Here is a 15,018-nt window from a genome sequence, read left to right on the forward strand (position 1 = left end):
AAGAGTTGTAGTGAGCCTTTTTTTTTTTTTTTTTTTTTTGAAGGCGGTTTACTACCTTGGAGTAGTTTATCATTTTTTAAGCGTTGGAGACTCTAAACTTTTAGAACCATTTTGCTTTCTAAAATGGGTTCCTTTTCTTATAAAAAGAAGGAACACACATTTCCTTTTATTAAAGTACATATAAAAAAGGGTAGATTGTTCGCAATGTTTATCGTTTTCCTGAACGGTTGAAATAGTTTAAATGACTGATTGGGGGGGGGGACAAAATCTTGTTTACATTTTTTTGATTTTCTTAGAATACATTTAGCTTCAAAGATGTGTTTTCAGCAATCAAGACTTTAATTCATTCCTCTTTGAAAATCTTCGTCCGTGGAAAGATAATAAAAATTAGACAGAGGTTTTCTGTGTAGAAAATTTAGACATGAAATAAGCGATTAAATCAACTATTAAATGACTAATTAATCACATAATACTGGTTAATAACAATTCTGTATGTCTGTTTATTTTTTTATGGAAATATTTGGCATTTTCATGACACATAAAGTACTTGAAAGAACTTTGAAGTATTAGTTCAAGCACATTAATAAACTAAATTGAAATAAATAATGGGATGTAATTTAAAAGACAGAAAAAATTAATGTAAGAGATTTAGATTTAAAAATTTGCACACAGAAATGATTTATCAGATTGTATAAGTTTTTATTTCATAAATAACTTTGATTTTGAAATATGGCATTTGAACCTATAAACACGAGTGGATACTGAAAAAATGATGAATATATAAGAATATTATAATTTTTAGTAAGTTTTCTTATTGAATAATAAATTCTGACAGTCCTATGCTATAAGACGTCTAAGTTTGCATAAAAATTCCTCTCTTAAGGGGACTCATACACCTTAAAACCCATAAAATGTTCGAATAGGTGACTGTTGCAAGAATCTGGATAACTTATTTATTTTACAAGCAATTACTACCAACTTTTTACAGCTGACTACATAATATAGCTGCTTTCTGAAGCAGTAATAATCAGAAAGTTTGTGTTGCCACAAATATTTTTATAATTTATTCCGCTTTGTGACTACATTTTTCGTCATGTTTCCGCCATACCTGCATGCGAATTTAATCGCGGATAAAAAGATAAGGAAAAGTAGTAGATAATATCCTAAAAATATTATTGTGTCCATGGGTGTAGTCAAAAGGAGAGGAAGCTGTGATCATTTGCAATAAATAGTGTCTCACACTGAGTATGTTTGCTAAGGCTGAATAGATGTGATGATGGGGGGGGGGGAAAGGTTAGTGTTGAGATGCTTCGTATTCATGGTATTGAACATGGAATACAAGGCAATATGTATGCTTTCATCCTGAGACACACAGCAAAAGACCCATAACATCAGACAAAAATATATATAACTTTAACTAAAATAACTAAAGACAATAAACATAGATCGGTGGTATTTATTAATATATTTATCATAATTTATTACAAGTTTATTTATTGTCAGTTTGCTATCATAATTTATTACTTGTTAATTAATGCTAGTTTAACACATTGAAGAAAACAGTATTTATATTATCTCATAATTCTAAGAATTTATTTAAGGCAATGAAGAAAAAGACATTAAACAGATAGCAAACAACAGGTTGAGACAAAAAAATCGATGAGGTATAATATTTAAAGGCAAAAAAATATTTAAGCGATCTCAGGAAAAAAAAAAAAAAGATCGGAGAGCGAAGTAGCGCATAGCGCAACCTAATATACACGTCGCTCCGCAAAATCTCCATTTTCCCTCTCTGGAAACTGGAAATACCTCAAAACAAGACAGGACTAAGGCCTTATACTAGTAGATAGGACTTAACCTATATAGTAGGGCGGGCTCAGAAGGGAGAATTGTTGACAAACGAGAACTGATAACGAAGTTAGCGCCTGTTTGGAATTGTTACCACAAAAAGAGACGCAAGCAATGAGCAATTTCAAGCATTATTTAACGCTAAAAACTGGTGAACAATTATATTAATACATTTAAAAGCACTTAGATTTGATTTAGTTTAGATGAAAGAAGGATACTTATCTCAAAATTCCATGGTTTCTTCGTGTATTCTCCCAGTGTCCACTCTATCACTCTCATTAACATCGGAGCTAAATTAGGGAAAGAAGAGTTTAAAGCTTTCGCTGCGGAGTTAGATCTAACCGTTGCAAAAGATGTGAAAATTGTTATTTTAAAAACTTTTATAAAGAAATAATAAAGTTTTGAAAACTTATCAAGAGTTAGTAAAAGCGTAGTTGATTACGCGCTTAAGCAAGGGGAAAAAACTCAAAGCCAAAAACAAGTCATAAATTGCGTTACAAAAACTTGAAAACGAAACAAAGGTAGAGTTAGATCAAATCAAACTAGCGCAGTTGGAGAAAGAACTTCAAATCGCGAATATCAAATCGAGTTGTCCCAAAATACGCCGTCTTCCACAGTAAAGCCATCAAAAGACAGCCATCAAAGACCGAATCCCTGATATCTTAGTTGATGAATTTGAGAATGCTGAAAAGACACTTTGTAGGTTTGGAACAGAAAGAATCATTTACATGCATAAAAGACTCTACTGTTCGTGCTTTGAGACTAATCGTAGACGAAATGGAATTTTCAGAGCGAAAACGGACGTCCTACAGCGTTAAGATGAAGAAAATTTCCAATATCTTCTCATTTTACCTTTAAAACACCCTCTTGTTTAGAGACTAATTTATGAGACACATGTAGAACTCCAGCATGCTGTTGTCAGCATTTTAATGGCAAATTTTAGAGAAAAATTTTGGATATAAAATCCAGAAAAACTGTTCGAAATATTATCAAATATTATCAGGAAATGTGTAAGATGTAAAAGATTTGCTACACAAAGAGTAGTAGTCGAGCCAGGATTTCCACCCGAATTCAAACTTAGAGAAAGGGCCGTTTTTGAAGTCGTCGATGTAGATCTAGCAGATCCTCTCTATCTCCGTGATGGATCTAAAGCTTGGATAGTCTAGATTCATTGCTAGAAGAGGTAGACCTTATGCAATATATTCCAACAACGGAACTAATTTGGTACGGACTAACAGTGTTCTTAAGAAAGTGAAGTAGAACGCCATATGTTCAGCTGTTTCTATTTAAAGGACACGATGAAAATTCAAACCTCCGACTGCTACCTGGCGGGAGAGGCTTGTGCGAATGATGAAAGAAAATTTTTAAGAAGAATATAAGGCCGAACTTTCTTAAATTACGAAGAGTTATATATTATATTATGTGACTGTGAACAAATGATTAATACACGACATATCACATACGTATCAGAAGATAATCAAGATCCTTCATCATTGACCCCTGTGATGTTCCTCCATGAATTGGCGTCATCAGGAGTTCCTGATATTGACTGCGTAGACTACCAAGAACTAAACCGCTGATCCAAATATCGACAGAGAATAAGACGTGATCTAAGAAACAGATTTCGTAGTGAATATCTTGGTCAGTTGAGACAACATGCGATAAAGAGGGGAAAATATCAACAGTGTCAAGTAGGCGATGTCGTTCTGTTGGAAGATAGCCAGAGACGCCGCACTCATTAGTGTTTAGCCAACATAATCGAGCTTTTTCCCAGTATAGACGGAAAAGTTAGACTAACGAGGGTCAAGATAAGAAATGAACTCTGCTTCCTCCAGTGGCCCGGCTTTCCCCGTCGGAGATCTCTATTCCCGAATCTGCTGGTCCTCTGTTCCACGGCAGAACATCTCGAGATAGAAACAACCCTACGACTGGTCAGGCTGATTGTGTTTCAGAACCTGCTTCAAGTCCTCACGTGATAACCAGAGCTGGAAGAGTTGTTGGTCTCCCTCATCGACTAGACCTGTGTGTATTGAGTTCCTCCGTACCGTCGGACCTCAATGGTGGGAGGAGATGTTACATCTAAACTCTGGACTGTCAGCGCCGTTACATCTAAAATCTAGAATAATCAAAACAAAAACGTACATAGAACTCTGATTTGCATTTAGCTAGAACCAGAACAAGAACTAGAAAGATTGTATGAAGGAAAGAGCGTAATGTTCATCTAAACGTAGTCTATTAATTGTGTATAAATATAATCTATTTATGTTTCACAGAAGTCTAAGTGTCAATATTTTGAAGAATCTTTGAATTTAGATAGTTCAACGATCAGTGTTAAGTTTAGGATTATATATCTTTAGATTGCCAATGTTCGTCTTTGGTGTTCGTGAATAAACGTTGTGTGGTATAACGCTCCTCTGTTTATTAGATATTTACACATATTTTGTTTATGGTGCCTGCAAACCGGGATTATTACGAATCAGAAAATCGACAGACTGAATAGTTCGAAAATGGAGGGCGTTCTTGAAAATTTGAAAAAGAAACGATCGGTTATAAGACAATTAACTACGAAACTGATAACCAAAGTCGAAACGAATTTAAGAAATAATATTCCGCTAAATGAGAAAATTGAGATAATCGAGGATTTATATGAACAGTTAATTGAGAAAATCAACGAACTGAAAAGTTTAGATTAAGAAATCGAAACGAAAGTAACTTCGGAGGAGATTGAAAATGAAGTTACCTTAAGCCAAGAATACCAGGATAAAACTGTTATACGGAGAGGAAGAATGCAAAGATTTTTGAAGAAGAATTCGGAATCTTCTAGAACAGTTCATCAGAACGAAACGGCTAATGTTGCACTTCCAGTTGAAGCGAAAACAGTGAAGTTGCCACGTCTGCAAATCGGAACTTATTACGGAGATTCGTGTAAATGGTTAGACTTTTGGAACCAATTCGAAAATACAATTCATAATCATAGTGGATTGAGAAAAACTGAAAAATTTGCGTACCTAAAATCCTTACTTGGAGGTAATGCTTTAGCTGCCATTTCCGGTTTCGCTTTAAGTGACCAGAATTATGATTCCGCAGTAGAAATATTGAAAGAACGTTTTGGAAGACAAGATGTTGTTATCACCTCGCATATGAATAAATTATTATCCCTTGAACCAGAGGGAAACATTTCAAATGTTAAAGCACTGCATAAGCTGTACGATGAATGCGAAGTCAACATTCGAAGTTTAGGATCGTTAAACGTTACTTTTGGAAGTTATGGAAATATTCTCTGTCCTATCATTTTGCAGAAATTTCCAGAAGAATTAAATTTGGAATTTAATCGAAGTCGAAATATGGAAGCAGGATTTGATATAAAGGAACTTATAGAATTCTTAAAAAAGGAAGTTAACTGTCGAGAAGCTGCAAGTTTAATGAACTCTGCGAAAACGAATCAGAAACCATACTTTCGTCAAAATGAACAACGCACGAAAGTTTATCCGAATTATAAACCGAAAGTTCCGACTGCTTCAGCTTTATCAACAATTGGATACAAATGTATATTTTGTGATAAAGAAGACCATACGAGATATAAATGTACTGAGGTGAACTCTGAAGAGAAACGCAACATTTTGAAACGTACAGGAAAATGTGTTCTGTGTTTTGGATGTAAACATGTAGCTATCAACTGTAAGAACAAACAGTTTTCCTGCAAAACGTGCCGCGGTAAACATCATGAAAGTGTGTGTGTAAATCCCACATCAGCTGTCTCCAGTGTAAAAAATAAGAAAACCGAAACATCGGCAGAAATTGTTCAAAATTCTTCTGCCAAAACTGGATCTAATATTATACTTCAAACGGTGTATGCTGTGGCTGAGGGCAGAAATAAGAATTGTATTGTGAGATGTCTTCTTGACGGCGGTAGCCAAATCTCTGCAATTCGAGAAGATTTATCAAGAAAATTACAGTTACCAGTGAAAGGAGAAACTGTTTTAAATCTGCATACCTTCGGTGAAAAGAACGGAAAATATTGGCGTCGAAAGAAAGTTGAGCTTACTCTCCGCAATATTAATGACCCTGAAAAATCCATGAATCTCTAAATAAGTCACTGAAGTACCAGTCATAACAAATGCCGATATACGGGTACCAGATGTAGAAATGAAATCCAAACTCCAGGCATTCGGCGTCACTTTGACAGACTGCGGCGGCGCCGATGGAATGAGTCATATTTCTGTTTTAATCGGCGTGGACATTATGTGGAAAATAGCAAGCGAAGAAATAAAAAGGATAAACAGAAATGCCGTAGCGATGAAAACCTTGTTTGGGTGGTGTATACAAGGCAGATTTTCTTCATCAGACTTTGAAATCCATGATGCGTGTTTAAACGTAATTGTAGAAGAGAAACTTCTAAAAAGCGTCAAATCGTTTTGGGATATTGAATCTATAGGAATTAAAAATATTTCTGACGAAGAACAAAATGAAATGGCCTTGCAAATATTTAACAACTCGATTACAGAAAAGGGTGATAGATACGAAGTTAGACTTCCATGGAAAGATCAGAATGTGACTTTAAGATACAATTTTAAGAATGCTGAAAGACGATTTTTAAATCTGATCGAACAATTTAAATCAAACTTGAACTTTTATGCGCAATATAAAGAAGTGATTGACTATCAGCTTAAGGAAGAAATCATAGAAAAGGTCGATCTTGGTACTCCATCTGGGAGACGAACTTACTACATACCTCACCGTGCTGTCATCCGTGAAGATCATAATTCTACAAAACTTCGCATTGTTTATGATGCTTTTTCAAAGGAAAAAAAAATCATGAATCTCTAAATGATAATTTACTACAAGGACCAAATCTTCTTCCTGAACTTTTGAAAGTTCTAATAAATTTTCGACTTCATTGAATTGCATTTACGTCAGATATTGAGAAAGCGTTTTGCAAATTTCTGTTGCACCTGAAGATCGGGATTCAGTGCGATTTTTGTGGATTGATGAGAATTCAAGTTTGAGCAATCCGAGAATTCAAGTTTATCGGATGTGTCGTGTAATGTTTGGAGCAAAATCAAGTCCATTTTTGCTCGGTGCTTGCATTAAGCATCATTTAAAGAAATTTGATGACATACATCGCAGAACTGTAGAAATGTTAGAAAACTTCATGTATGTTGACGATTATATTTGTGGATCAGATACGGAGGAAGCTATACAGATATATCACGAAGCCAATGATATAATGAAAAAGGCATCAATGACTTTGACCAAATGGAATTCTAATTCGGATACTGTAAAAAACCAGTATAAATCAAGTGACAACTTCGTTAGCTTTAAATTGCTTGACTGTGATTCCCCCTCAAAGATTCTTGGACTTCAATGGGATACAATTAAGGATATCTTCTGTTTTAATGCACAAGACGTTATTGATTTCATCCAGTCAAATGACCAAACAAAACGTTGTGTTTTAAAAGCTGCTTCAAAAATCTTCGATCCTATTGGGTTTCTTGCTCCATATGTTATTCAAGCAAAAGTTCTGTTTCAGGATTTATGGCTGAAAGGTGTTGATTGGGATGAAATTATCCCACCAGAATTGCAAGACTAGTGGAGCAAATGGTACAGGCAACTATGTGATCTACCTAATATCCAGATACCTCGGTGGTATTTTCGTGATGCTGATGAAACACCTGAAACTCTAGAACTACATTGTTTTTGTGATTCATCTCAAAGTGCTTACGGAGCAGCAGTGTACGTGAAATTCCGTAGCTTAAAATATTGTGGAACAAGTTTAGTGATAGCCAAGAGCAGAGTGACACCCCTGAAAAAATTATCTTTACCAAGACTCGAGCTCATGGCAGCAGTGTTAGGTGCAAGATTTGTAACTACAGTCCGTGTGTATTTTCCTCAAGGTAAGATTCATTTATGGACAGATTCTCTTATTGTGCTTCATTGGATAAAGAACTCACCACGGCGATGGAAAACATTCGTACAAAATCGAGTATCTGAAATTCAAGACAAAACATCCCCGAGCATGTGGCATCATTGTCCTGGCTCAGATAATCCGGCCGATAAAATCCCACGTGGTGTTAAAGTGAGTGATCTTGTAGTAGATCAAGTGTGGTGGCATGGACCTCCATGTCTTCATCAAGATGAAATAAATTGGCCTAAAGTGAACGAGCATTGTAACATAGTAGATAGTGTTGAAGAAAGAGTTGTGACTCAAGTTACTAGCAGTGTTCAACCTTTACAACCTGTGTTAAAAATAGAAACCTTTAGTGACTTAGGTAAACTTTTAAGAGTCACGTCATATGTATTTAGATTCATTAATAATTTAAAGTCACAGAATAGAAATATGTAATGCTATGTGTTATTGGATTATCTTATCACAAGGTGAGTATTTTTTTGAAGAGTTGAATGATGTTAAATGTAAAAAACCATTGTCTCATAATTCCAAATTGTTTGGGTTAAATCCAGTAATGGATGAAAAGAGTTGTTTAAGAGTTGGAAGTAGATTAGTGAAACCATCATTAGATGTCGATGAAATTCAGCCTATAATATTACCATATAATTATTTTTCTCGTTTAATTATTTTGAATTGTCCCGAAAAGGTACTTCATAGTGGTGTAAATGAAACTTTAGTGCAAGTAAGAGGGAAATTTTGGATTTTAAAAGCTAGACGTTTTGTAAAATCTGTGTTACATGATTGCAGATTTTGTAAAAAGTATAATGCTAAAGCTGGACACGAGATATCGGCTCCTCTTCCAGCTGACCGAGTGGAGAAAGCTCAACCATTTGAGAAAAGTGGCATAGATTTCGCTGGCCCTTTGTATTTAAAGGATGGTACAAAAGTGTATATTTCATTGTTTACCTGTGCAGTGACTCGAGGAGTCCATTTAGAATTGTTATCAAATTTAAGTGCAGAGTGTTTCATTCAAGCCTTACGTAGATTTTTTGCACGTAGGGGTATTTGTAGAGTTATATATTCTGATAATGCTAAAACCTTTAAAACTGCTGATCGTGAATTAAAATATTTGTATAAATTATGTAAAGATGAAAAGGTTCTAAATTTCCTTGGTAAAAATGGGTTTGAATGGAAATTTATTGTAGAAGGTGCTCCTTGGTGGGGCGGATTCTGGGAACGTTTGGTAAGATCTTTAAAAACTTGTTTAAAACGTATCCTAGGTAAAGCTTCTTTATATTATGAAGAACTGTATACTGTCTTAGTTGAAGTTGAAGCTGTTATTAATTCTAGACCTATAAAGTATGTATACAATGAACCAAATGAACCTGATCCTCTTTCACCATCTCATTTTATAACTGGATCTAGATTAACTGTTTTACCTTCACCTGAATATAAACTAGAATCTACAAGATCTCAGTTGATTAAAAAATGGAAGCATAGGCAATTAATATTAGAGCATTTTTGGAAAAGGTTTTATAAAGAATATTTGTTAGAATTAAGTCATGTTTTCAAAAACTTCAAAGAATTCTCCCGTGTTTAAAATTAATGATGTTGTACTTGTACGAGAAGATAATGTGAAACGCTGTAACTGGAAGATAGGTAGGATTAAGGAATTATTTCACGGAAGAGGTGATAGAATTAGATCTTGTGATATTCAGTTAGATAAGGGTGTTGTTAGAAGACCAAATGAAAGACTTTATAATCTTGAAGTTCAATAAAATTGATGCATTCGTTTACGGATACATGGGGGGGGAGTGTTAAGTTTAGGATTATATATCTTTAGATGGCGGTAGTGTTTGTTTGTAAAAAGAAACTGTGATGTCAATTATGTATATGTTTCTGTTCGTCTTTGGTGTTCGTGAATAAACGTTGTGTGGTATAACGCTCCTCTGTTTATTAGAGATTTACACATATTTTGTTTAATCAGAATGGATGTTTCCTCGGCCATCCGGAAGATATAAAAGATAAGATCATTTTTTTTTTTTTTTTGCCTTTATAGAGAATTTAGAAATATTAATTTTGAGTGAGAATCTAGAATTTCGTTTCCACTAGAAGGTTTCATAAATACATTATATTTACTTTTACATTTACCCTTTGAAGTTAAATAAATATCACAATCTCGACCTAGTTTTTGCGGTTTAAAACATGATTCTTCTTGTTTAATTGCAATATGTGTCATCAATTCTCAATCAAATAAACCGAATATTTCATCTGATGCAATTAATTCACATAATAATTTAAAATCACTCACTTAGCGCATCTGACAATAATACTCAAATGTAGCATTTCATCTTGACGCAAATTAAACATAGCTTTCTGTAATCTTTTTTTTTTTTTTTTGTAATCTTTTTCTTCTTTTTGTAATTTTTACGCTTTTTGAAAACTGTATAACACTCTTGTGGCGTTGTCTGAAATTCTTTCAACGCTATTGTTCTAAGCTTATCATAATTCCGCATGTCTTCTTCAGTCAAATAAACTATTAAATTATTCGCTCTCACCCAGAATATTCAAAATAATTTCCGATTTTAGCTCATCTGGTTTAAACGCTTTCTCAAGGGACTGGAAAAAAAGATTAAATGACTTTACTCTCGAAGGTACTGGCAAAGAATATGTATTATTAAGAACAAGGTGGTTAGAAATGAACAAGAAGGAGGCTATTCTAACCTCCTTGGTTAAGAAGGAAAACTTCTTCGCAGCAAAAGTGGCTCGGTTGCCCATGAGCGAAATATCTGTCTCCACAGCGCCAAAGTTCGAAGCCGGCGTCGAAGTTCGAAGGTCACGTTTATCAAGAGTCCATAAAACGAATATCGTTATAATTTTCTTTAACCTTTGAAGGAAAAGAAAATATTTTTTCGCGCAAGTAAATTAAATTTATAGGTTAGTTATTTCGAGTCCACCCCCCCCAAAGAAAAAGTGCAAGAATCTGAGTCTAAATCATTACAAAAAGTAAAAGAAGAAACGTTTTCTCGGAGAGATCGGAGATCATCATTCGTTAAGTGGTGTTTGATTAACATGAAATTTGAATGTTAACTTCTGGTCGAGTTTAACACCTAGATATTTTACTTGGTGGTCACGTGACACGATTTGTCCGTCCATCGTAATTTCTTCTCAGTCTTGAGGGATATTTCCTTTTTTAAAGTAAATCACTTTTGATTTTTCGGGGTTAATTTTAATTTTCCATCCTTTAAACCAGGGTGAAATGTAATTAATGGCATTCTGTAGTTTATTTCTTGCATGATACGGATTAAGTGAGTGACATAAAAGTGCCGTGTCATCGGCATAGCATGCAGTGAGAATATTTTTAATATTAGGAAGATCATTAGTATATAAATTATAGAGAAGCGGGGAAATTACCGACCCCTGTGTTAAACCCGCGTGAATTTTTCTTGTGGTGGAATAGTTATCTTGAATCTTAACTTGAAAAGTTCTGTTCTTTAAAAAATCAGCGATTAGATGGATGATGGCAGGTGGGAAATTATAGTTCATCAGCTTAATCGTAAGACCGTGATACCAAATTTTATTGAAGGCTTTCTCTATCTATTAAAATTTTTACCTATGAATTCTACGATTCGGGCGATCTGCTGAGTCGTTGAGAATCCCTGGCGAAATCCAATTTGATGGTCTTTGATGATGTTATTTTCATTAATAAAAGTGGTGAGTCGATACTCGATAAGCTTTTCGAAAAGTTTGGCAATTGCAGGCAGAAGACTGATCGATCTAAAGTTACTTGTGAGATTTCCAGCTTTGCCAGGCATTTTAATGACAGTTAGAATAGTGTGTTTCCAATTTTTTTGGGAATATATTAAGTCTTAAACATGCGTTAAAAATATTCGTAATAAGGATGATGCCTTTCCTTGGGAGGTATTGCAGGGCCTTAGTAGTGATATTGTCATATCCAGATGCTTTCTTTGGATTAAGTTTCTTTATAATTTTCTGTATTTCTTTGGGAGAAGTCGGGTTGTTTTGATTTTCAGGATCTTTGCAGAGGAAATTGGTCACGTGATTGATAATATTAATATCATTCGGGTGTGGGAAATTATTTATATTAAACTGTTGTTCATAGTTATCAGAGAAAAGGTTGACAATTTTCTTATGATCGTAAATTTTGGTATTATTATCATCCAGAATCGGTCCAATATTGGAGGGAGTGCTTCGGAGAGCTTTAGCAACATTCCACACAGAATGGTCGGTGTGCGAAAGACTTTCAATGAAGTTATCCCAGCAATTGTTTCTGTACTCTTGGATAAGTTTTCTGAGGTTTCGATTGGCAGCATTAAATCTTCTTTTGTCTTGGGTGGAGTGAGAACGTTGATAAATTTTTGTTAGTCTATTTTTCTCTGTAATTTTCTGTCTAATATTCTGTGGGACCGTATAATTAGTCTGTTTTGGAATAAATTTGGCGTGGTTGATGGCTTCGTTGATTTTACTGCTAAGATAGACTGTGGCATCATGAATTTCGCTTTTATTAGTCATTTTAGTGGTAGCAGATATGTTTTCTTCAAGGTGTTAAGCATAGTTTATCAGGTTCAATATTCCTTCTTTACCTTCTTCGGGAACATACAAGGACCTGACTAGGAACAGAGAGCTTACTAAAGCTATGTTCACTAATTTTTAGTAAGTAGACAGGATACAGACGAAGGGTATACAAAAACCCTTTATTTTTCTCTATATACAATAACTTCCGTACTTCGGAATACAATGACCCGCCACTCGGGGTCTAACGTAAAAGTATAAAAATAAAACTAAACTCTAATTTAACTCTAGAATAATACACGTGGAAGATTGGCCTTATAATAACAGGAAGCGTATGTAGCACAGAGACTGTGAACACTACAATACTTTTAATTTATCAAGAGGATTAAAACCTCTGGCCTGGAAGGCAAACAGCAACTGCGTAACTTCTAAGGTAAGCGGCCTGCGTTGACTCACTGCGTCCTCTCTCTCTTGCTTGGCAAAAAGGCCACACTTAAATACTTGGCGTTCGCCAGACAAACTTTGCATAAAAACCTTCACGCTTATAATTCTGGCCGGAAGTAGAAAATAAGAAGTGATAGTAAAGATTTAAAATAAAAAAAACGTTAGTAAAACTTAAGATCCTTACATACTTCCGGCCAGAGTTAATTAGTTTGAAACTGAGGTCTAAAACGACCTTGTTGAAAACTTTTAGCTCTGGAATCTAACGCGAGGCCAACCTTTTACAAACACACTTCGCTAGAAACTAGAAATTTAAAAGAAAGAAATTTGTTACAATAGCAGCTCTCAGGATATACAACAATCTTTTTTTCATCTGTACTGCATCTAAACAGGAGCTTTTATTCAATTCTGGTTCCTTCCAGAGATCTGGAAGGAAAACTAGTTTAATGAAATGTTACACAATGACATGGCAAGTAACATATACAATTATACTGCTCTTTAACATTCTTATTTCATTCATGACTATTTTAATTATCTCTCCCCGTGCTCTCTGACATGTGTTGTAAAAGAACACCAAACACGAATGTGTTTCTGTCTACGTGTGCCACACTTCTTCCTACAATCAAAACACTAACGTGTTAAAATTCAACATAACGAGACATCGTAACACACCCTAATTTCAACTCTAAACCCTGAGGTACTATTCTAAAAGTGGCTAACTCTAAAGTGTAGCGTCAGAGAGCCTAACTACATCATTCAACCTTTAACACATATTCGCCATGATTTAGTCTTTACAGTCACACGAATAACAAATTTTTAACATTACTTTCACTTTTACCATATCACGGTATTTCTTAACATTTAAAATAACAGAACATATCAACATGCCGTTACTTTTACAGATTTGAAAACATACATTAGTAGTACATTGTTAACTTCTATTCTTTTCAAAGCAAGTGCCAATTCTTTCTACATAGAAATAATACATTTCAAAAAGTCTTTCAGACTGAAACTTCTCTCATGTATAGAATGTTTTAAATAAAATTTATACAAAACTTTTTACAATATTTAAGTTTTTACACAACGCTATTATACATCAACTTTAGTTTTACGCGCGAGTAATTGAAAACATAATAAGAAAATCGGTCACAACTCATTTCTCGCCCTTTTGGCGATAAAGGTAGACCTCGCATGAGGTAAAACTTCTTGAAATCTGCCACTTGCAGTAAGAATGAAAGATTAACTTAAGTTTGCAAAGTAACATAAAATTTTACTTATCTTTGTAATAACATCCTTTTCTGGGCCCAGTCTTTAAAGGTACTGCAGATAGTAGCTTGATTTATCCTCCTTCTTGTACGGGCTCGCCCTTCAGTGCTTTCAGTCCTCTGGAAGCTTCCGTTTTCCGGCCACCCTTGAACACCTTCCTTTTCTCCTCTGCTTGTGGTCTTGGCCGTTTGAAGGCAGCTGGTCTTGGCGGAACCGGGAAACTTCTGTCGTGATCCTGCTTGGACCTCGTTGTTGGCCGTTCAAATTTTCCTTGTACTTTTTCCTCCGCCGCTGATGGCCCTTCCGCAGTTCGGCGACTTTTGCTGCGGAGAGTTCTACGGATGTAGAACTGTCGGATGAGTAGATCTTCCGTTTTAAAGCCGGGTTATAGTTGCCGTCATTTCTCCTGGTCCTCTTCACATACGTCGTCCTTCTCCCTTCTTCATTCTGGGGGTGTTCGTGAACTCTGTTTTCTGGACGGTGGAACGGCTTCTTTTTCTTGTTACCTTCAATTTTTCCGCGGGGCAATTTTCTTTTCACTGGCTCCTGCCTCTTATTGGCTTGCCTTTGTACTTGTCGTTTTCCCACCTCTGGAACTTGTACCTGCGATGTCTGCCGTGCCGGATCCTGCAAAAGATCTGAAAAGATTTGCATTTTATTACGATCGAAGTAGGGCTTAATTTGATCAATGTTTGCGGAACAGGTTTCACCATTTCTGGCTTTTAACACTACAACAGCGTGAGTTATTTTTTCTATAACATATGGTCCTTCAAATCGTGGAAAAAATTTGGCAGTTTTATCTTCTGGTGCTGAAGAAAGTGAATGCTTAATTTTTAAAACTTCATCCCCTACTTTATAAGTTACTCCCCGTCGTTTCAAATCATAATATAGCTTCTGTTTTCTTTGTGCTACTTCCGTATTCTTTTTTGCTTCTTTTATTAGTTTTTCTATATCACTCATTTTAAATTCTGGGGCTCTTTGTTGCACATAAAATAATTTATCTAACGGTGTTATAATCTTTCTGCCTAGAAATAACTCAGCAG

This window comes from Stegodyphus dumicola, chromosome X1, assembly GCF_044657685.1.
Source record: "Stegodyphus dumicola isolate Sdum_Otavi_A_Nest chromosome X1, ASM4465768v1".
In the NCBI taxonomy this organism is placed as follows: domain Eukaryota; kingdom Metazoa; phylum Arthropoda; class Arachnida; order Araneae; family Eresidae; genus Stegodyphus; species Stegodyphus dumicola.